Below are 22,453 nucleotides of genomic sequence, written 5' to 3'. Positions count from 1 at the left end.
ACATTTTGAGACTAGATTTAGTTTGGAGAATTTGATAATGTGTGTTCATAAGATGTATTGAAAAAATAGAATTGCATTGAGACATATAAGATATCAAAATGGATGAAAGTAGGTCATCCCACTAATACCACAATATTTTTTGTTAATTGAGTTTTCAAGTTGAAAACAATTTATTGATTTTAGTGAAGGAATAACTATAATTTAATTAAAGAACTAAATGGTTTGTAAAGTATTGGTAAATCATATTCAACCCTTATGCCTGATATTCAAAGATGTATACATCAACATCTAATTTAAAAATTTAAAAACTTCAAATTCTATTTGACATTATCTATTAAGAGATATAACAAATGAGATGCACATTCTCCCTAAACAAACAAGATACTACGTGAAGGTTTTAAGGATTCATACACCTCTTAGTGCCCATAGAGAATATATTGAAAAAAGAAAAACTATTCTATTATTATCAGTAAAAAAAATTCGGATTGTTTGAAAAGGCTGCCATTTATTTTGTTCATTGATTTGACCTTAAAATCATTATCCATACATAATTGGCATGAGATGTAGCAAAATATGAAACACAAACACTTAGAGGTACACATGTACATACAAGATCAAAAAAATGGTCATGAATGTAAAAAAAATTATTACACTAAAAGCATATATTTAGGGAGATCCTTCATTGCATCTATGTAGAGAATGTATATGTATGTCAAGATGATTCATAATCTAGTTACACACAAATGGTTCCTACGAGTATTCTGTGTGGAGAAAATTCCTCAATAAAAAGAAGGTGATTTGAAATGAAAAAGGATGATCCTAAATTTAAGAAAGATGACGTGATAGTTGTTTTAATATATGATGTTTATACGATACTTGTCAATTGTTTATAACCCATCTCAAATTTAATTGAATAATAGCAGATATAATTTAATGCCATTTTAAATAACAAAAAATTCTATAAAAAGAATACGTCTAAATTTTAATTTTATATAAAGAAAATCATAAATACCTGCAATTAAGGTTTAAAACTTTTATTTATCATTTTAAATGGCATTTATCCATCTTCATCACAATTATATCCTCTCCGATATAACAAAACAACATGGCTATTCCACAAAAATAATTCAGTCTCAGTATGCACAGGATAAAAAATAAGTGCACCATAAAGGAAGAGAGCTTCAAATTCAAATGGGGGACAAAAATCAATTAAAACTGTTTCATTTTGAAAACATACAAATTTGGCCCTTATTATAGGATGTACCACTTACATAGCATGTTTGAGTAATCAGGCACAGACACATTCTTCGCTCTTGTATATTAGGGAACACAGACATATATATCCTCTTTCTTCTTCAGACACAAAATACACGTTGCATGATGAATTTGAAGACATCTATAGGTTAAGTGATCAACAGGAGGGAAGATCTTTGGGCGGAGGAAGAAGAGATTGGGATCTGCCCCCATTTCCATTTAAAACAATCCACGCCATCTTCAATCCCCAACTGGTATGCAGCTCGAGATGACAATGCATAAACCATACTCCTGCAATTGCACACATACGTTCGGTTAGCTTGCCTAGATTGATATGTAATGAAGCACAATATTATTGAGCTCTACTTAAATGAGCGATTGAAGCTAAGATTAAGTAATGATAGTAATACCTGGATTATCAGCTAGGAATCTGAGAGCCACCCAACCTCCACTGGGAACTCCAACTGTGTTTCTAACTTTCTCTCCGGAGGATCCACCAGATTAAAATTAGATGGGTCAGTGCTTGCATTGTAGTTTCCCGTACCCTGACCAACTATAAAGAAGTTGAAGCCGTGCAGATGCAGAGGATGGCTCTCGAAGGTCACAATGCTGGTGTCCTGCAGAACTAGCTGTACGGTAGTGTTAAAGGGAAGCACTTCCACTCTGGTGTCGTTGAGGGTCTGTGTGTTGTTAGGCGGTGTGCCGGTGTAGTTGAAAGGAAATGGCGGATTGTCAGGGAAAGTGGTATTGTAAACTCCATTGGACTGATTAAAGTAGTATGCTTGAAGAAGAGCGGTGGTAGGAAGAATGAAGGATATGTTGTTAATGGAGGCTGCAAATTTGGTACCGTTGGGGCCTTGACATGTCTGTCCTTGGGGACACGGATTTAGCCCCAACCCCACTGTGAATAGGAACTGTTTATCCACCTTCTGAGGGACAGCTGCTGCAGGAAATTTCGGATTGCCCAAGCTTCTCATCTTTTGGCTAAAATTGGTGGCAAAGGAGGTATCGTTGGGGGCTGGAAGCGTCGGTTTCATCATAGGAAGAGAGGATGAGGATGAATTAACTGCTGTCACATACTCTAACACTCCAGCACTGCTTGAGTTATCAAAAGCTGCTGTTCCCGTAGCGAATGGGCCTGCTAACATGAGGAAAGTGGCATTGGGTGGCTGAGACATAGCTGTCAAGAGGACGTTGGTAGTCTGACCAGGAGTGATCAGAATAACATTGGTTTGGAAAGGCTTGACATACACAGCATCCGCTTCTACCACAGTCAATGTGTGGTTGGCTATTGCGAAAAACAGGTCACTATTAAGGGCAGCATTAACTATACGCAGTAGGTAAGTTTTCCCAGGGTTCACTTTGAGCCTGAATGTATCTGCATTACACAAGACAGGAAACCTTTGTTACATTTACATTTACATATAAACAAATGAACAATAGCGACCAGTCTAGTTATGTGTCATCCATTTTAATACCCCGCCCTCACCGTTGGTAGAGCAGTTATACATAAGTCCAGGGAGTCCGTTGATGGTATATGCATCTGAAACATTAGCTTGTGCACCACTTTGCATTGCCTGATTGATAACAGTCTCAGTGTCTGCATTCCACCACTCCCCTGCAATTTGCAACGCAACAACAGTATCTTGATTTTAAACTTAGGAATATGTACAATGGCAACATGGCAATATCAACGAGTTGTGAAGGGCATACCAAAAACAATAGGCACTTCCTGGTGTGGGCGAGGGAATGGGTAAGAAGCATTCTTTTTGGGATAGATGATAATGGCCCCATGTATGCTCGCTCGCAACCATGAGATGTGGGCATGCCACCACAGTGTTCCTCTCTGCCTTTTGATAATAAATTTGTACGCATAACTTTGCCCGGTTTGGATTGGACACTGAGTGACATAAGCAGGACCATCCGCCCACCCAGATCTAAGCTGCCGAATTCCATGCCTGAGTAATTCATAGGAATTCATTAGGTGCACCTACTAAAGGAATTCATGAGCATATTATAGTACTATTTTTATTAATCAAATAACTGAGCAGCGGGAGCAGAAGAGATACCAATGTATGCTAACATTGTTTTTAACATTATTTGTTACTTTGATAACCACACGATCTCCTTCTCGAGCAACTATTACAGGCCCTGGATATTGCCCGTTCACAGTCAAGAGAGCTTTCGTAGTGCAAAGGCGGGTCACATTCGTCATTTGGATCTGCAGATATTTACAACAAAGGAAGAATCAAGCAATCTGACCAGGAAGGAACCTCACAAAAAAAGAATGAAATTGTTTATTGCTTTCATTAACAATAAAACATTCAATTCATTCCATACAAATATATAACCCACGGTGAAATTGTAGCGCCGTGTAATCACGGTATGTTTCGCTGAGACAAATTGAACAGAGAACCACAATGCCAAAAGTGGCAACAGGAGGCGGCCATAAAATATCTGCATTGCCAAAATCACACAATAGTTCCGCTTTCAGAGTCTGATCTCAACTTAAACTGGCTAAATAGTCATTTCCTAAATTGTTACTGGCCCGAGATGTGAGAGTGTCTCTCCCTCTCTCTGTATATATAGATACAAGGATTAAATAAGTTGACAGGTCCTTTCGCCTTTGGTATGCAAAGCTAATATTTTAACGCAATTTCAAATCGATATGAAATTTATGGTTAGCAACTGTCTTGGTTTATTTCCTTTTCCTGACTTCTTTTGCTTGCTTTATTTGTTAGTTATGGAGATAAGGCAGGGCTTGGCATTGTACTCATTATCTTATTTGTAGAGTGACAACCAAGTAAATCAGGAGCCCATTAAACACAAGCTTCTTCTCTCACAAATCCCTGTACCTAAATCTGTGTTGGTGTACCAACTGCTGCTCATATTTTTGTTAGTGGGCAGGTTCACATCCATTCAGTCCAGGCTGGTCAAAATGAAGTCTTACTCACTTAATTCAAGCCTCTACTCTGTCTTAAAAGCAACCTCATTTACTCCTACATTTTATGTCACCTGGTCTGCCAACTAATTCTATTGCTTCTTCTAATTAATTCTATTATTTTTTCTTATCTTTTTTCCTTCTTCCTTGTCTTGAAAATTAGATCCAAATATAAATTCACACAATAACCTCAATTACGTTTATGGGACTCTCAGAATTACATTTCTATGTAAATTAAACCAAATTGGCAACGTAGACTGAAACTTGTCCTCTTTCAAATCCTTTACCATCCGCACCAGCAGGCTGCCGTTGGCAGTTGACAGAAAACTTTTGGATTTATGGGGATCAATTTTCTAAGAACCTGGTATGTTCTTGAATCTTGTCAAAAAATTTTAGGTCAGGGGATAGGGGTTGTCATGGCAATAATATGTTTTCTCCCTACACATTCTTTGGGACACACTTTTCATATCATAATTCTAGTTCTATGTGATAGATTTTGATATTCATTATAGAGGGATACATTTTTTTGACATCAATAGAGAATTAGGTTGGGTTCAAAATTATATTGTAACCTATTTAAATAAATTTAACTAAGATATTTCATTTTGTCTAAATTTTGTAAAATTAATGTAAATATCTATTAAAAAATAAATAATATGACATTATTTTTCTTCTTTCAATGTATTTTATCTCCTTTATTATTTAAGAGTTCAATAGAATTGAAGGAGTTCTTGAATTCATATTTATTATTCTTTATGTTAATTTAAGTTAGTTAAAGTTCAAGAAATGCTATAAAATTATTTTATTTTTGTGTAATATTATGCCAAAGAAAAAATTATTGTAGACTTCACATGTGAAATTCTTAAACTAATTTAGGATTATTAAGTAGAGGTATATTATTGTGAAAGACTGTTATTTGAGGGTTTAAGCTCCACAAGATAGAGTCAAGTGCAATAAAATCATTTGGGAGATAGTGTTCAAATTCCTAGTAGTGTGTCCTTTGCATTTGACTTTGTTACAAGATTGGGCACTCGTCAACTTTGAAATCCAACCATTACCATTCATCAAAGGATTAAAAAACTATAATAATAACCCTTTATATATTTCTAGTTTCATTTTCCCAACCATTGTGTGTAGCCCACTACTATGAAATTTTGTTAAGCCTATCAAAATATTGTGACTATTAAATATTAGAGGATTATATTATAATACATTTTACCATGCCAATGATATTTCTTAAGATATTTTCATATAAATATCTCAATGAGTTAGTGGTCAAAACCTATCTTTAGTTGCCTCAAATAAACTAGTTGCTTAAAGAATAGATTTGGAAATTGAAAGAGGTAGTTATCAATAAAATATAGCAACCATACTTATAGAAAAAAGTCATATTATGGGAATTGACTTCAATCCTTGATTTATTTATCCTTCAAAGTATATGTTGGATCACCCTCTGAATTGTGATAGGGCTCAACTTATACAAGGGCCTAAAATAAGCTTTCTTGTTAGCCTTTCTTAATCATTGAATAAAATAGAGGTATCTTCCAAGTACAATACTTTGTTCACAATATTCAAAGTTTGATAAAAACCTTAGAGCTAGGAGTTAACATGCAAAAAACTATCAATAAGTTGGTGATTCTCTCAAGGAAAATAGATTCAAAATATATTTTATCATTTGTGAGTAACCTAAATAGCTCTACTAAAGAATGGTGATTAATAAATCCAATTTCCTTATTGTTTTTCCATTTTTTTCTATAAAGGATTGTGATTGTATTGTAAAAGAATATAGTTATAATTGAAAGCTATGAAATGGAAGAGAGATGATCATTATATAAGGCTAATGAAAATAAGAAATCAATTGGAGAAACTTGTAGGAGGAAACCTAGAAGTATAGGTAAGAAATGTACTTTTGCATTTGAACAACTTCAACATCCTATGCTTGATAATGATAAAGATGTTCAAACATCATCAAATAGTGGGATTTCTCCTCCAAGGGCTACTGGAGGAAAAGTAATAAAGCATGGTGTGATGATAAGTTTGAAAAAAAAAATAGTTAACTTGAAAGGGAAAGAGACTATGAGTAATCTATCGTCTATTTTGTTGACACCCTTGTAGATAGAATATTAAGAAAATGCTAGATTTACTAGAGTGTTTTTTAAGTGTAATTAAATAATAATAATTTTAGTATAGAGAGGATGTATATAATGTTGAGTATTAATTTGATGAATAGTATGAGGAAACTAAAGATGAATATTCAAAAGGGTAGCCAACAAAGCAAGTTAGCTTAGGATTATAGCATAGGGAACAAAATGCATACCTTACCTGAGGGATGTCCAATCTAAGAGATTTTGATTTGTGTATATTAAAATATGGTAAGGATAGATGGGACCTAACAACAGGAGTAGAATCCCTCATGTGTGTTGATCAAACTAAGGAGATCATTTTGACCACTCATAAGAAGAAGACATAGAGGCACTAGACAATGGAGGGGTTGAAGGGTTGATGTAGGCAATTCACAAGGTTGGAACCCCTAATCCTTATTGGGTGTCAAGACATCATGATGAGAAGGTTCAATCTTACATTCAATTTGTCTATGCACGGTGAATTCTAATAGGCCCCAATCATCATCAAGGCATATGCTAGAAGAAGTAGTTGGACAAGATTTAGAAGTAGCTAATGAAGCTCAAGGCTCCTTCGAGTCTTTAGATGTAAATTTTGGGAATTTGTATTCTCAATTGAAAGAGGGTCTAAAGTATAATGAACCCCAATTATCCTCTAAGAAATAATCATCAATAGGAGACAGTACATGTCTTCTTTGATTATAGAAGATATAGATCCTACTTAAATTTGGATACAAGTATATGGATATTTATCAGCTTCCATTGTGTATAAATATTATTGTGTGATAAAGAGTGAAAATGAAGGTGAAAATAGTGCATGTATAAATTATCTTTTTGTTTATATTCACATGTACATAATCCAATTCATTTTGAAAATGCACTTAAAGTTAAAAATGGGTAAATGCAATGGATGACGAAATATATACTATACAAAAGAATCAAACATGGGGTTTAATGAGTCTTCCACAAGTAAAAGATGTGATAGGAGTGAAGTGGGTTTACAAGACCAAATTTAATTCAAATGGTGATGTGCAAAGACAGAAGGTAAGGCTAGTAGTTGAAGGGTAGTCACAACAACCTAGGGTAGCCTTCAATGAGACATTTTGTCTCATAGCCCTCCTACACACTATGAAAACAACACTAGAAATAACAACTCAAAATAAGTGGGAAATATATTATATGGATGTAAAATCAAAATTCCTAAATGGTTTCTTACAATAAGAGTTGTATATGGAGGCATCCTTTAGGCTATAAAATATAGGCCATGAAGACCAAGTTTATAAACTTAAGAAATCTCTTTATGGACTCAAGTGGTCCCCAAGACATTGGTACAACATAATTTATTCCTATATTTTTTTAAATTGTTGTAATAGGTGCATCAATAACCTACATTATACACAAAAATTAATAAGATAGGTGAGATTATTATTGTTTTGACTACTAAAAGTAGGATAGGCCCATACCATTACAAAACAACAAAGAAACACATGGAGCGCATGAGGGGTGCGCAACTAGTCAAAAACCCTCCACTAAAACATAGAAAAAAACTAGCAAGGACAGTCGAGAACCAGCACAAAAATGAAAAGACCGGTAAGAACAGAACTAGGAACAAAACACAGAGAACACAAAAACTAGCACAACCACCCATGAAAGGCACAAAGGGATGGCCAACTACATGGGGGAACTTTTATCTTTCCAATCATGGCATAAGCTTAAAACTTTATCAAAAAAGGACACCTTTTTAGGAGACTCAAACCCAAAGCCAAAAGAAACCAAAGCCAAATCCGAGGTGGCTTTCACCATAGACTCAAAAGGACCAATACCAACAATCATGGCCTCCACCTGCTTGCTATTCTTCTCTCTTTTCCTGTTTAGTTCAACCTTAATGTTCTAAATAGCTTGTAGAGAGAAGTAGTGCGAATTTTCCACATTCTTACAGGCCGAATTAGCCACCTCAAATTTAGAATTAAGGGCCTCCTGGGCACACCAAATTTCTTCCAGCTCATCTTTTGTTATGATCATTTTCATTTTATCATATAGGGCATCAACTCTACCTTTCATCTTGTCCCAGTTGTTCGCAATACCAATGAAATTATTGGTCGCCTTCCAGACTCTGTTGTCATCCGCTCCCTCAACCCAAGTATTAGCCTTTTCTTTATCTTTAGCAAGTGCCTCCAACCTATTAATCTTCCTAATAGCAACATTCATCTACCCAAAAAGCCACTTGAGCAGGTCATCCTACCTTTGAACATCATCATGGATATCCTTCACGAGTTTGGTGAGGATAGTGATAAAGCTCAAGGGCTTAGTGGGGGAGGGTTAGCATCATCAACAACATTCTTGGTAGGGAACCAATCAGAACCTATGGTTTTAGAGGATTCAAATTCCTCAAAGAAAATGGAATCAAACTCCAAATCCTCAACAATTCCCACCTCCTTATGCTCCTCAAATAGGGGTTCCTTAATAAGGTCATTTTTAGAAGCAACAATGGCCCTAAATTTGGCCATGCAGGTAGTATTTTTTCTGGTGGGCAATTTAAGGCCTGAGTGGGACACTTCAAAAGAGTTGGACGGGGTCACAAAGGGGTCAACATACAAATTGAGATCAAAAGTGGACCCAATTTCACCAGAAGGGACCCCACGCTAGGGCTTTTGATCTAAGTGAAAATAATACAACCTACAGATAAGAAATTGGTGTAGGAGGGTTTCCTTTATAAATAGCCCTAGAAATAGATTAAGTTAGGGAAGACAAAACCCAGTAAGGGAAGTTCATCCTTACCCATGCCATAGATGGTTTAGCGTAGGGAAGAGCTGAAGGTGAAATCTCCTCTTCCTGCCATTGAGTGTGAAGTATTACATTAAGAGTAGGGCAGCCTCCTTCCATATACCTGGGAGATCTTCATGATTGTAGCCACTTTGCAATTCAGAGACCCCTTCACCAAGCTGAAAAAAATATTCAAAGTCCTTGTAATTTCCCTTAGGTTTTTTAGGGAAGGTCACACCATCTAGAGTCAACCCATTAATATCTACAATTATTTATTTAGTAACCTCAAAAGTAACACTTCCCAACTTCACAGTGTCGATGTTCTAGGCTTGAACAATGGTAGTAGAGATTTTGGGGTCATAACCAGACATGTGAGCTCCACATACGAGTCCAGATCTCCCTAGATAACCTTGTCCCACAACCATCATTCTTTTTTAACTCTAAACACTTATGTAGAACTTTAATCTGATTCAAATCTCCTCCCATCTTTGTAGACCCAAAGGCCACAGAGTGAAAGCGACATATCTGAAAAAAACTATGGTGGGTACTCACAAAAATATAATCTTGTCATCTTAACCAACTTGGAAAGGCAAGGGAAAGAATAAAAAATACTAAAAAAGTAACCTTGGGATTACACATCATTAATGTGCAAGTCATTTGAAATCATGGCATGGGCACCAAGAGGTACCTCATGCATTTGGAATAACCAACATGCCCAGCATGGCTAATTTATCAGCCACCCTATTCCCCTCGTGTCACATGTGCGAGAATCTAACTTCATGAGAATATTATTATTGTACTTTCTCATGGTGGCATTATTTTTTGATTTTGATGAACAAATTTTTCAGAAATCTCAGTTTTTGGTGACTGTACATGTCCAATCCTCGTTTTGTAACTTTCGGGACTCCGTTTGGGCTCATATGAACTCCTTTTCAGGTGTCGTGGTTTTTGAAAGTGCATAATTTTTTGTCTACTCTCATAATATGCTATCAGTTAACAACAATTTTGGGTAGAAATTGTACTTTCAGCATATGGTCCTTTTTGGCCAATTTGGCACTTGTATTGCATAGATCTATCTTGTTGGTATTCTTCTTTGTAGTTCTCAGCCTATTGGGGTAGTTGTAAAACAAAATCATAAGTCTACCTTACCATTGTTTGCAAGTGGCCTATTGTACACGCGCTAAATATAAAGTGCCAAAATCATCATTTTGAGCCCAGGGTACTTTGATTGATTGAATTTGGGGGGGTGTCTCTTGTGCTTTTGTGCTCTTGTATTCCTTCCTTCTTGCTGCTATGGGTTCTTCTAAGTTTCCTCTCTTAACTTATCATAATTATGCTACTTGGAAAATTGATGCATGGAGTAAACTTATGGAAAAAGGACTAACTCATTATATTGATGGAACTACTATTGCTCCTATTGATCCTAAGGTTGATCCTGTTGGTCACTTGGATTGACTCACTAAAAATATCATGGCAATTGGTACCTTAAGAAAGTATGTATCAAAGGATCTCATTTTTCATATTGAGAAATATACTCTAATCAAGGATGCTTGGCAAAAGTTTCAAGACTTGTATGGTCAAGTTGATGAGATTAGGGGATATCAAATTGATAGTGATCTCAACATGTTAGATCCAAAGATCTTTGATACTATATAAGATAATGTCACTAAGGCAAAATATTTGAGGACACAACTCAAATATAGTGGTATTGATAAGAAGGATACTCAATTGATCTTCAATTTGATGGGCAAACTTCCACAAGAATATGTAGCATTTGTTTCTAGTTTCCAAACCCATAGGATGACAATGGGTTCAAGCTACACAATGCCTAAAGCATTGATGATGGAACAAGCTAAGTTGATAAGCATGGGCATTCTTAAGACTTATAAGTCTCAAGCATTAGTGGCAAATCAAGGGAACAAAGGAAATCAAGGAAAGGACAACTCAAACAAGAAAAAATGGAAATCAAAGCCTAAGGACAAAGCATCACCTTCTCCACAACAAGGAGATTCATCCTCTTCCAAGAGGGACAATTCACCAAAAAGGGAGAGACCTACTTGTGCCTATTGTAAAAATTTTGGTCATGAGGAGCGTCATTGCCATTCTAAGAAGATTGATGAGCTCACACACATCCTCAAAAAGCATAACATTGATTTGCCTAATGTCTAAAAGAAGGATGATTCATCAACTTCTATTTCCTCCTAATCAAAAGGGAAAGGGAAAGAATTCATGGCTTCAACAAGAGGATAGACTCACTCTTTTGGGGCAAGAAAAGGAAAATCTCTTTGTGCTACTACAAGTCATGATTCAGGGAGATGGCTTCTAGATTTAGGGGCTTCTTATCATATGGCATCTTCGTAGTCTATGTTCTCTACATTTGAGCCTTGTACCATGCCACAGATTTTGATGGGCAATCATGCATACATGGATGTTATTGGGAAAGGATCTATTTCCATTGGGGATAACTCCTTCAATGATGTGTTCTGTGTACCCCATTTGACAAACAATCTCCTTTCTATCTATCAAATCACACATGGTGCAACAAAGAGAACTGTGGAGTTCACACCTGAGTTAGTTTTCATTAGAGACTTCGAGACTAGAGCTATCATTGCGACTAGTGTGGTTGATCATGCATCTCGGTTATACTCCTTTTCATATTTTGTTGATGATAATGATTTCACATATGATGATTCTTCACGTGATGATCACACTTTTGTGATGGTTCAGATTTTGAGGAGATCTTTGGGTACTTGAACTTGGGGATTCTCACATGTGACCCTGTTCTTGAGCCTTGTGTTTCATCTCCTCCTATTGATATCACATCACCTATTGCACCTGATGATGCGGATAGTGAGATAATTTTTCCTTCTTGTGATTCAGTGCAGTAGGATATCTCATGTCTTCCAGCTTCAGTTTCATGGGATGAGTACTTGACAGACATTGCAGGTTTGTTTGTGGAATCCTACATTGAATATTTGGGAGACATCATTGATGATATTCATCTTTTCTTTGATGAAGATGATCCTTCTTTGATTGTTGCGAGGGAACACTCTGACCCTCTTGTTCATTCTCTACATGATCATTCTTTTTAGGTTGATATGATTGTGGATACTTATGTACAACAGTTGGAGGAGGTCTCTTTATGTTTACAGGAGACATGTGAGTCGTTGAGACTTGTTCTACTTTCATCTCCACTAGATCTTGGAGTGCCTTTTTCAGCAATGCGGAGTAGTTTACCACCTTTGCAGGGGGTATCTTTCTGCATCAACATGGGGACACTTGAGAAGTTTTTAGAGATTCCATTCATCATGAGTTCTTTTCATACATCTTCCTTTCATGATTGGGGAGACTTCATGGATATACCTTTGGTTTTGTTTCATCCTAAGGGGAGGAATGTTGTTTGACATTCATGGAGTAGTTTCTTCATACATCATCGAGCTTCTATCATTGGTGCAGATTCTACATTGAGGGGGGGCATCCTAGCTTCTCTTCTTCTCTCATATGGGGGACTTTTTCCTCACATGGGGTTTTGTTCCTCACATGCTTGTATGAGAGTTCTCTTGTATAGCTTTCATCTCTCTTTTTGTTCATTTCATGAAACCCGTGATCACAATACTGATGATTGCCCTAGTTTTCAAAAATCTATTCAAGATGGCATAGATAGTGGGAAAATTAGAACTGTGGATAACAAACCTTCTTCTCCTAGCAAACCCTTTCCTTTATGTCAAGACGATATTTACCATCCTGACAGATTAGCTACATGAATCTATTGGAGATTGAAATATGATAAGACCATTTCCTTTCCTCGTCAAAATAAAAAGAAAAATCTTAAGCAAGTGGAAGGTATTGAATACTACATTTTTCAAGATTTATACTCACATTCTCTTGGAAAATATTATGCATTTAAGAAAAAATTTCAACTGCAATATGATCTTGTACAAATTTGTCTCACAACAGATCTAGTTGTATTTCTTGGCAAAAACATAGAGCCTTAGCACTTCTTTTTCTTTCATGTTTCTCTTCACCCTATGGCATAATTAGCCCATTTAACGGGAGCTCTTTATCATTTGTGGTGGTATTGTTTCAATTTTACATACTTTGGGACATCAACATGAAGTCCATTTTCCTTCTTCTTTCTATCCACTTGTCTTTGTCCTTGTGCATTATTCATTATTAGGTCTCTTTTCTAACATAAGAATCATTCCTATGTGAGCATATAATTGTTCTTGGGTTTCTTTGCTGAAGAGACGCTTCTTGAATGGATAGTGCACCTCTTCTCTTTCCTTTATTATCTTGGAAAATGTATCTTTTCTATGGTTGTGATTATTCTCAAGCACGATATGCCTCCTTGCATGGAATGATCTCTCGGGACTTGCATAATCCTTCCTTTGGAGAATTTGTTCCATTAGGAAGGCATATCATTTGAAAATAAACACTATTGGAAAATGAATACCCCATTTTCCCCTTGTCCTTCTTACTCGGGGCAAGGATTTTTCACTCCTATCCCTTTCTCTCTATCTCATGTATCACTATTTCCTTTAGGGGTTGTATTTCATATATGATTATCATTTCTATATACTTAATCTTCCTTAGGGAATATCTAATACCCTTTTTCTTCCTTTCGAAGATTACCACTTCTTGAGATGTGTATTTTACATATACTAATGTCTTTTCTTGCATGCAAGTACATTGTGCATTATGTTAATCTATCTCTAGAAGATTGTGTAAGTTCTTCTCATTGTCCCTACACTTGGGGGGAAATGATCTCTCTCTCTCTCTCTTTCTCAAGGGATCTAATTTGCCCTATTTTGTGGATGGTGTGAGCTATATTACTTGATGTCATTCCTTGTGCACAGTTGTTGGTTGTTGGCTCAAGGATTATCTCTTATACAAGAGGTGTAAGTCCTTGACTACAACCTCTTTCACACTTGGTAATGTACATCTATGATAAATTCACCCATCCCTCTAGGGGCTAAACATGATTCATCCCTCATCGAGGATCCCTTTCACCTAGGAATAGGAGGCAGGATTGCATTCTTTTTCTCTTCTTTTCTTTGTTCTAGAAGATGTTATATTTGTCTAAGACAACTCCTCTTGGGGATAGATGTCTTTTAAAAAAAGATCTCTTCTCCTCCAAGGATCACCTTTACACTTACAGCAAGATATCTCTTTTCAACTATCTTATCCTTGCTTGAAGAGTATTCCCTCTCTTGCTTGGATTTATGACATTGTTGCATAATGGATATCTTCTTTGTGATGAAGGTAGGTATCCTTATTCTTATTTTCATAGGATATCAACATTAGTCTATGTTGACATCTTAGGGGGGGGACACCCATACTACTGCTTTGTACTATACTTCTCTCATGCATTGTACAGTGGGACATTCTTGGAACCAGAGGGTGGCCTCTTAAACCAAGATGTTATCACTTTTTCTTGTACAGTGAGACATTCTTGGAACCACGGGGAAGCCTCATAGAGAAATATGTCATCACTTTTCTCTTGTACAATGGGTCCTTCTCAGAACCAGAGCACAGACTCTTAGAGAGATTTGACGCCACTTTTCTCCTATGCAGGGTGATTATTCTCGGAATCAGAGCACGGACTCTTAGAGAGAGATATCATGCCTTTCTGGACACTTGTATATAGGTTGTAGCGTACTCAATCATAGACTCCTATGAGGTTCTTTGAAACTCACTTGCACACATGCACTTGAGGTTGAGTAGAACTAACTATGTTCTCACTCTCCTCCCTTACATGGATCACCTAGATAGGCTCTAGGGGCTAGATTTCCATGTCCTTCTCTCCATGGATCACCTAGTTGTAGGGGCGAGATGTCCATGGTTTCTCTCTTGTTCGCCTTTCTTCTCATGGATCACCAAAGTGTATTCATGTCCTCTCTCTCCTTCCTCTCATGAACCCATAGTTTTTCTATTGATGGTTCATGGATGATGTCAACTTTGCCCTTTTATGTGATTGCTTGTGTTTATATGATGGAATTGGTCTTTGTGTCTTGATTAATTTTTGAGACATCTGAGTATCGAGGTCTCTTCGGCTAGTTGGTTTGTCGTCTTATGTCTTGTTTTTGTTGTGTGTCTTTTGCGCTTTTTTTTATTTTGTGTGTCTTGTTCCTTTTTGTTTTCTATGTTCTCTTGCATATGTTTGAGTGAGTTAAGATCCTAGGATTAGGGTCTTTATTTCCTCAATATTAGTGGTGTCTTATACTCCTTGTGGTATTGCTTTGCATCTCTCATCTTCATCTCTATTTCTTCTACTTTACCGACAGTAGTGGCGTAAGCCATACTCCTGCTAAAGTGGGGGCTAAATGTATTGTACTAAAATTGCACCTCCTGCAATTTTAACCACATTCAAGGTCCTCACCTTGGCGACAAAACCCTCCTTCCTGACCAAGACCCCTTTTTGCACCTTCACCCTTGGGTTCTTCCTTGCATAGGACCCGTTCCTTCCTCTAGACCCTGTCCGGACTCCAAAATGGGTATGCTTGGTCCCCTATGCACAATCTGACTTCGGGGTTTGTATTTCCTCTTTCTTGGCCTTTAGTGATTTAAAATTAATCCTTAAGGAATGTATAAAAGGAGATTCAATTCCCTCATTTTAGGGGAGGCGAAGTTGATCATAAGCAAGCATAGGAAAAGATATACATCATCAAGCATTCAAGCATTCACGTCTTATTTTCATCCATTGGAGCAATATTACAACATTCATTTGTAAGTATGTGTGTGTTAGGGTTTTGTCATGTTACATGCCATTTCATGCAACACTTGTGATTACATTCAAGAAACAAAGCAATCATCATCAACAAATTGCAAATCTACAAGGTATACATTTCCATTGTTTACATTCAAGCATTTGCAATTACTTTCTTTCAACGTTAATTCCTCAATCGGGGATGCCTGAGGCAAACCCATATCCACAACCCTTCTTCCCCTCTTTTTTGTGTGTAGGTTGCAAGTGTGTGGCTATAATTGTAGGTTTGGGCTTCATTTACAGAGACGGAAGAACCATTTTTGTTTTGTAGATTTTGTGGAGGACCATGTACACTGTCGCCACGGTCCCTACGAATTTTCTCCAAATTTGTAGGGCAAACCTGTATCAGTCTAATTAGTTCATATCCAAATTTATAGCGCAACCCCGAACTGAGAGCTCCTCATTTCACTCAATTTCTCTCTTTGTTCCACATAGTCAACAAGTCAACTTTCTTATTTACAAAAGAGGACAAATCACACTTCAACCCTTACAATCCACTTGGAATTCACATCCTTACCTCCCTTGGATTTGGATCTAGTGGATTCAAGCCCCTCTTTTGAATGTAAAGTTCTCCCTAGGGAAAATAATCCTAGTGACTTCCTTTCTCTCTCCTAGGTGGGAAGTCACTAGGGTTCAATTTTCCACTTTACAGATGGTAAAGAGTGCTCCAATTATGTGTATTCATAAAGTTTTCTAGTTACTATTTTATAGTATTGTATAAAAAATGCTTCCCCTAGTCACTTGTGATACTTAAGGGACTCAAATATAGTGATAGTGTTTTTATTTAAAATTTAGCAGTGGTTTATGTAGCATAGTCTCTGGTTGGTTTATCTTTTGTCCATTTGGTTAAGTAGTCCATACTAGTAATAATGAATTTGGCTTTGGATATTTTTGTTGGGGGATAAATGGGACCAATGAAATCAATCACCCATTTTTCAAATGGATTCTTTGTGAGGACCGTTTGTAGTGGCATTTGATTCTTTGATAGATAATACATTTTCTTGTATACTTCTTGCAATATTTGTATATATTTGACCACCATAGTATACATGGTATAATCTTCTGGATTGTAGATTCATTCTATGCAAGCAATCTCATCTACCCTTCATTTGTACAATAAAATTTATACATGGTGGTAAAATGTGTACAATAAAATTTGATCAAAATCTATATGGTGGTGTCCAAGAAGAAATAGGATCTATATCTTCCCTCAAAGCTATGATTCCATCTATAACCAAATAGGAAACACCATCTCCTATTGATAATGCTTTCTTAGAGAAAAATTTGCATCCATTCTAAGAATTTACTATTACAAGATGTGCGCCCTTGGTCTCCTTATGTTATGTGTCACAACCCTCCTTTATCACCTTTTTTGATTTAAATACAAAACTCTATTTATATTCTTTGGATGAATTATTGAATGGATATTGTAAGGGAATAAAAATAATAAACCACACACACATGGAAAATGCATATATATTTTTAATTTGTTATTTAATTTCCCTCACCCCAAATTAAGGCACATGTTGTAGGAGGAATAAGAAGCTTCTAGAGGCTTCTCCACCTCCTTGCATGTAACTCCTCCCACTAAGCCTAATCAATTTGCATGGAGGCCAAATTGGGAGAGAATCTCTTTTTTTCAATTAATAATTAGGTAGTGGGAATTTGAAATTTCTTTTATAAAATAGGTACAAGTTTCAAAAGAAAAGCTAGCTATTCCATAAGAAATTTCTGGAAGTTGAATTCTCCTTTGTAGTCCACTTTCATTGGCAGCTAAGATTTTTGGGTTGGGAGGATTTCTCTTCAATTTGGAGGATCAAGGAAGACTCTACACCATCTTCAAGCATCCAGGTTCCTTCAACTTAGTTTATGCATCTCATTTTTATGGTAGATTAGATTTGATTAGATTAATTATGAGTATGAAATTCATTTGTGTTTTGTTAAAGAATTAGTTTTAGATTTTGTAGAAAATGAGAGTCATGGTTTAAATAAGATTCATTGTTTAAATTCTTGATATGAAATTAGTTTTAGATTTTGTAAAGAATGAGATTTATGGCTTAAATGAGATTCATTGTTGAAATTTTGATAAGGAATTAGTTTTTAGATTTTGTAGAGAATGAGATTTATTGTTAAATAAGATTCATTGTTTAAATTTTTGATAAGAAATTAGTTTCAGATTTTGTAGAGAATGAAATTCATTGTTTAAATTTTTGATAAGAAATTTGTTTCAGATTTTGTAGAATGAGATTCATTGTTTAAATTCTTAGTTTCAGATTTTGTAGAAAATAAGATTCATTGTTTTAATTCTAATAAGAGATTAGTTTCAGATTGAAAGAAGTAGAGTAAATGGAAAATTAGATTCATTGTCTTCAGGTTATTTTGATAAAAATTAGATTTCCCTGTGTAAAGAATAAAAGAAATGAATTCCTCTCTCTGTGAATGAATTTTCCCTGTGTAAAGAAATGAATTCCTCTCTCTGTGAATGAATTTTCCCTGTGTAAAGAAATGAATCCCCTTCTCTGTGAAAGAATTTCCCTGTGTGAAAAAGAAAAGAAATGAACTATTCCTTTCTCTGTGAAAGAATTTCTCTGTGTGAAAAACAAAAGAAATAATCTATTTCTTTCTCTGTGAATGAATTTTCCCTGTGTAGAAAACAAAGGAAATGGAAAAATCCCCCTGGTTACTGCTTCATTTTATCCCTGAAATTTAATCTACAAACATTGTTAATTACCTATTATTACCCTACTCTGAGTACTCTTCAATAATTTATTAAAAATAATTATAATACTCCTGTATAAAAAAAATGATAATAATAATATTATAACATATATATATATATATATAAATAAATAACCCAAAAGCAAGAAACCCCATCGAACGTTAGAAAAATCTTCTTACGCCTCCGTAACGCACGACTTTCCACGTGCATTGGTCGCTGTTTGCATGGACGGTTTCAATAAACCGTCGCAGGGTACGAGGGGCCCACGGCATCCCCTCATTCCTGCGGACCTGCGCATGTAGGGCCGCAAGGGTGATGGGACCCGTGGTCCCACCCCGCAACCCCCTTTATTATCATAATAAAATGCAAGCCTTTTTCCATTAAGTTTTAAAATTGATTTTTTTTTATTTTTTTTTAGTATTTCGAAATTTGAAGTTTTAATTTTTTTTTTTTTTTTTTAAATAATAATCTAAGTTAATTACCATTTAGTTAATTTTTTTAAGTTGATAATAATGACATTTAGGAAATGATGATTTTTTTTCCTTAGTGTAAATTTAAGGATATTGACTTTCAATTAAAAATGGGATTAATGTGTAGCAAGATTAATTCTTCTAAAAAGAATCATTGGGACACTTGATTGGTCCTTAGAGATTAACTTACCTTATTACAAATACTTAGATTTAATCGTTATTTTGGATTCGTTAAGTCATCTTACATCATAGATTAATTGCTTCCGTTAATGGTTCATAGCATGCGAATTATTTATAGGATAATTATATCTTTCATGCAATTACTATTATGCAAGTTTCATTTGTTATGCAAATTACACTTCAAGTAGTTACTTCAATTATTTACGCTTTCATTTTCGTTATTCGTAGTTAGATAACTAAATAAAGGAAGTTGGAAAACCAAAACTAGCAGCGTTCGGTATATATGGTGCCTCTGGGTCACACTTACGAGTAATGTCGTCGTGTTGAACTACTGCACTTAACGCCTAATAAAGCTGCATTAACGACGTCTGTGGCATCGTCCCTATAAATCGTTGGGGAGTAATAAGGGACATTTGGAAGTTAAAAATCCAAGGGGCGGGTAATCCCTCTTGGATCGATAATTTAATAAGATAACTTTTAAATGAATTTCACATCCGTTGAGATAAACCATAGTAAACCCTTCTTAGGGATGGTCAAGTTAAAAGCTCTCGTGAAATTTACTTTATTTATTTATTCACCTCGAAGGGATATTGGTGATTTGCAATTGGGTGATGCTCATGATAAGTATTAGGTTCTAATTATTTTGTTTAGGCCACAAGCAATAGGCCATCTTGAGCCTTCGCTTAAGTGCTACCTTCGTGGGTAGCAACCGCAGAGAAACTGTCTGGGACACTGACCCTAGAAAGGGTTGCGTACCCACAAATCAGTTTACATCAAACCGTAGATTAGAAAATAGAACTACATACTTTACGGCTTGATCCCGTGCCGAAGCGAGTATGTAGGCAGTCTTGGGACGGAGTTGTCCCTCGTACTCAGGCGTTCGTGGGTGGGGTCTAGGCTTGGTTGAGTAAGAATCCTAAATGAAAGATAAGATAATCAAACTTAATTCAATGCATACTCGGAAGGAATCCCGTATGGACTCGCTTGACTTCCCGAGGCTTTAAGCCAAATTCCGAGGCGGAATTCAAGCTTGTATTATTTTCTTATTACTCCTAAGGACGGCGACCTCGGTGCATTCTTGTTAGAAGAATGTAGTACGTAGTGAGTGGCTCAGGACCCGAATGGTCCCGATGAGTCTAAGTCTCTGGCCAGAGCATCTCCTATCCCGTTTGGATGGATGCCTACCCCGTATGGGTAGATGCCTATCCCGTATTGGATAGATGGAATTTACGTCCCGTATGGACAACTGCCTAACCCGTATAGTTAGAAGCTCATCCCGAATGGATGAATGCCCAATCCTATTTGGACGGATGCCCAGAGTATGCAATTGAATAAAACATAATAAAGGGAAAAAAAAAAAATAGGAAAAAAAAAATATATATATATACTCAAATTTTGTTGGATGAATTATGGTGGGTTATTACATGTGGTATCAGAGCAAAGGTTCAAATCTAGGCCTTGTGCTCACTTCAATTTATTCAACTAAGGGAATGTTTTACAATAATAGAAATTAAATTTTATTCTACAAAAAAAACTAACTACCTAATTTAACTTTCAGGTAAAACCTAGAATGGCAAGAGGAAGAGGAAGAGGAAGAGGAAGAGGAAGAGGAAGGGGTAATGGGAGACGTACTAGGAGTCAAAGGGAGGAAAACCATGAGGAAAACCATGAGGAAAACCATGAAGGGAACCATGAGGAAGATCATGAAGAGGTTCGACACAACCTAGGGAATAACGGAGATGGGGTCCAAGCTATAATCGACCTTCTAACCGAACAAAGAGATAAAATCAACTTCCTGGAACAATCACTGCAGGACCTTAAGGAAAGGCAGAATGACTATGAGAATAGAAGTGGTACCGAGAATGGAAACCCTGGTAGCAATCAAGGAAATGTGATGGGTAATGGGAAGGAAAATAACATATTGGAACTCTCCAGGGATTTAAAGAAAATCACCCCTCCTAAGTTCGATGGGAGGCAGATTGGTGAAGGGGCTGAGAATTGGCTAAATGAAATGGAAAAATATTTTGAGTTAAGAGATTTTAGCGAGACAACTAAGGCTTTATGGGGCTCCTATCAACTCACAGGGGAGGCGGCTAGTTGGTGGACCAACACCAAGGAACAAAATGGGTATAACAGGGATACAATCACATGGGATCAATTTGTTCACCATTTTCGAGATAGGTGGCTCCCTCAATTGTTCTTTGATGAGAAAGTGACAGAATTCCATAATCTACGTCAAGGGTCCCTATCCATTCAACAATATTGGGACAAGTTTGCCAAGTTGCTTAAATATGTGCCTATGTACCAAAGGGATGAAGAAGGCCAAGCAAGGAAATTCATTTTGGGGCTGAATACCAACATAGGGGCAGAGGTTGATATGCATGGACCCAGAAACATGAATGAAGTACTTGAAAAGTCCCTAAGGCAAGAGAGGAAGATTCAAACACTAGCAGGACGGAACTATAATGGGAATCACTCATTTAAAAGGAAGCAAGAATTCAATGGAAACACTAATTTCAACAAGGGTCAAAGGAATAACTCTTCCGAAAGGAGACCACCGCCTAATCAATATCAGAGGAATGGAAATGATAATAACAGGGGCAATAATAACAGGGGCAATAATAACAGAGGCAATGATAACAGGGGCAACTATAACAGGAATGACCAGCAGAACAGGATAACTTATCCACCCAGGGGAAATGAAACAAGGAATGATCCCCCTAGAAATCAAGGTAGGAGAGGTCCTCCAGGCGAATGCTTTATGTGCGGGGAAAATCATTTTGCTAGAGATTGCCCCAGGATGCAAGGACAAATTAGAGCCAATCAACCCCAACAAGGGCCCCAACAAAGGATTCATGCAGCAGTTAGGAACCAAAGAAGAAGATACCAGAATGTTCCCGTGGAAACTACAGGTACACTATTTGAACAACCAATATCAATTCTAATTGACACTGGATCATCTGAATGTTTCATCTCACCTGAATTAGTGAACAAATATGCATTAAAAGTTAATCAAATGGAGTCATCATGGACGGTTCAATATGGGGACAAGGCAACTAGGGAAGTAACTAAGTGTTTACCGAGGGCAAGGGTACAATTCCCTGAGTTCGAAACAAGGGTAGATCTCTATGTGGCACCCTTAGGATTATATGATGTAATTATGGGAATGAGTTGGTTAGCAGACCATCAAGCTAATGTAGATTGTTATAGCAAAGTTGTTGAATGTTTGGATGATGGGGG

At 36.5% G+C, this 22,453-nt stretch overlaps 1 pseudogene; it reads right to left on the bottom strand.

The window, feature by feature from the left end:
• Positions 1-1,196: 1,196 nt before the first annotated feature.
• Positions 1,197-3,784, bottom strand: LOC131859490 (laccase-4-like; annotated as a pseudogene).
• Positions 3,785-22,453: the final 18,669 nt, after the last annotated feature.

This window comes from Cryptomeria japonica, chromosome 10 (genome assembly GCF_030272615.1).
Source record: "Cryptomeria japonica chromosome 10, Sugi_1.0, whole genome shotgun sequence".
NCBI lineage: Eukaryota > Viridiplantae > Streptophyta > Pinopsida > Cupressales > Cupressaceae > Cryptomeria > Cryptomeria japonica.
Note: the sequence above shows the minus strand (reverse complement) of the source record. Positions and strands in the feature narration are given on the sequence as shown.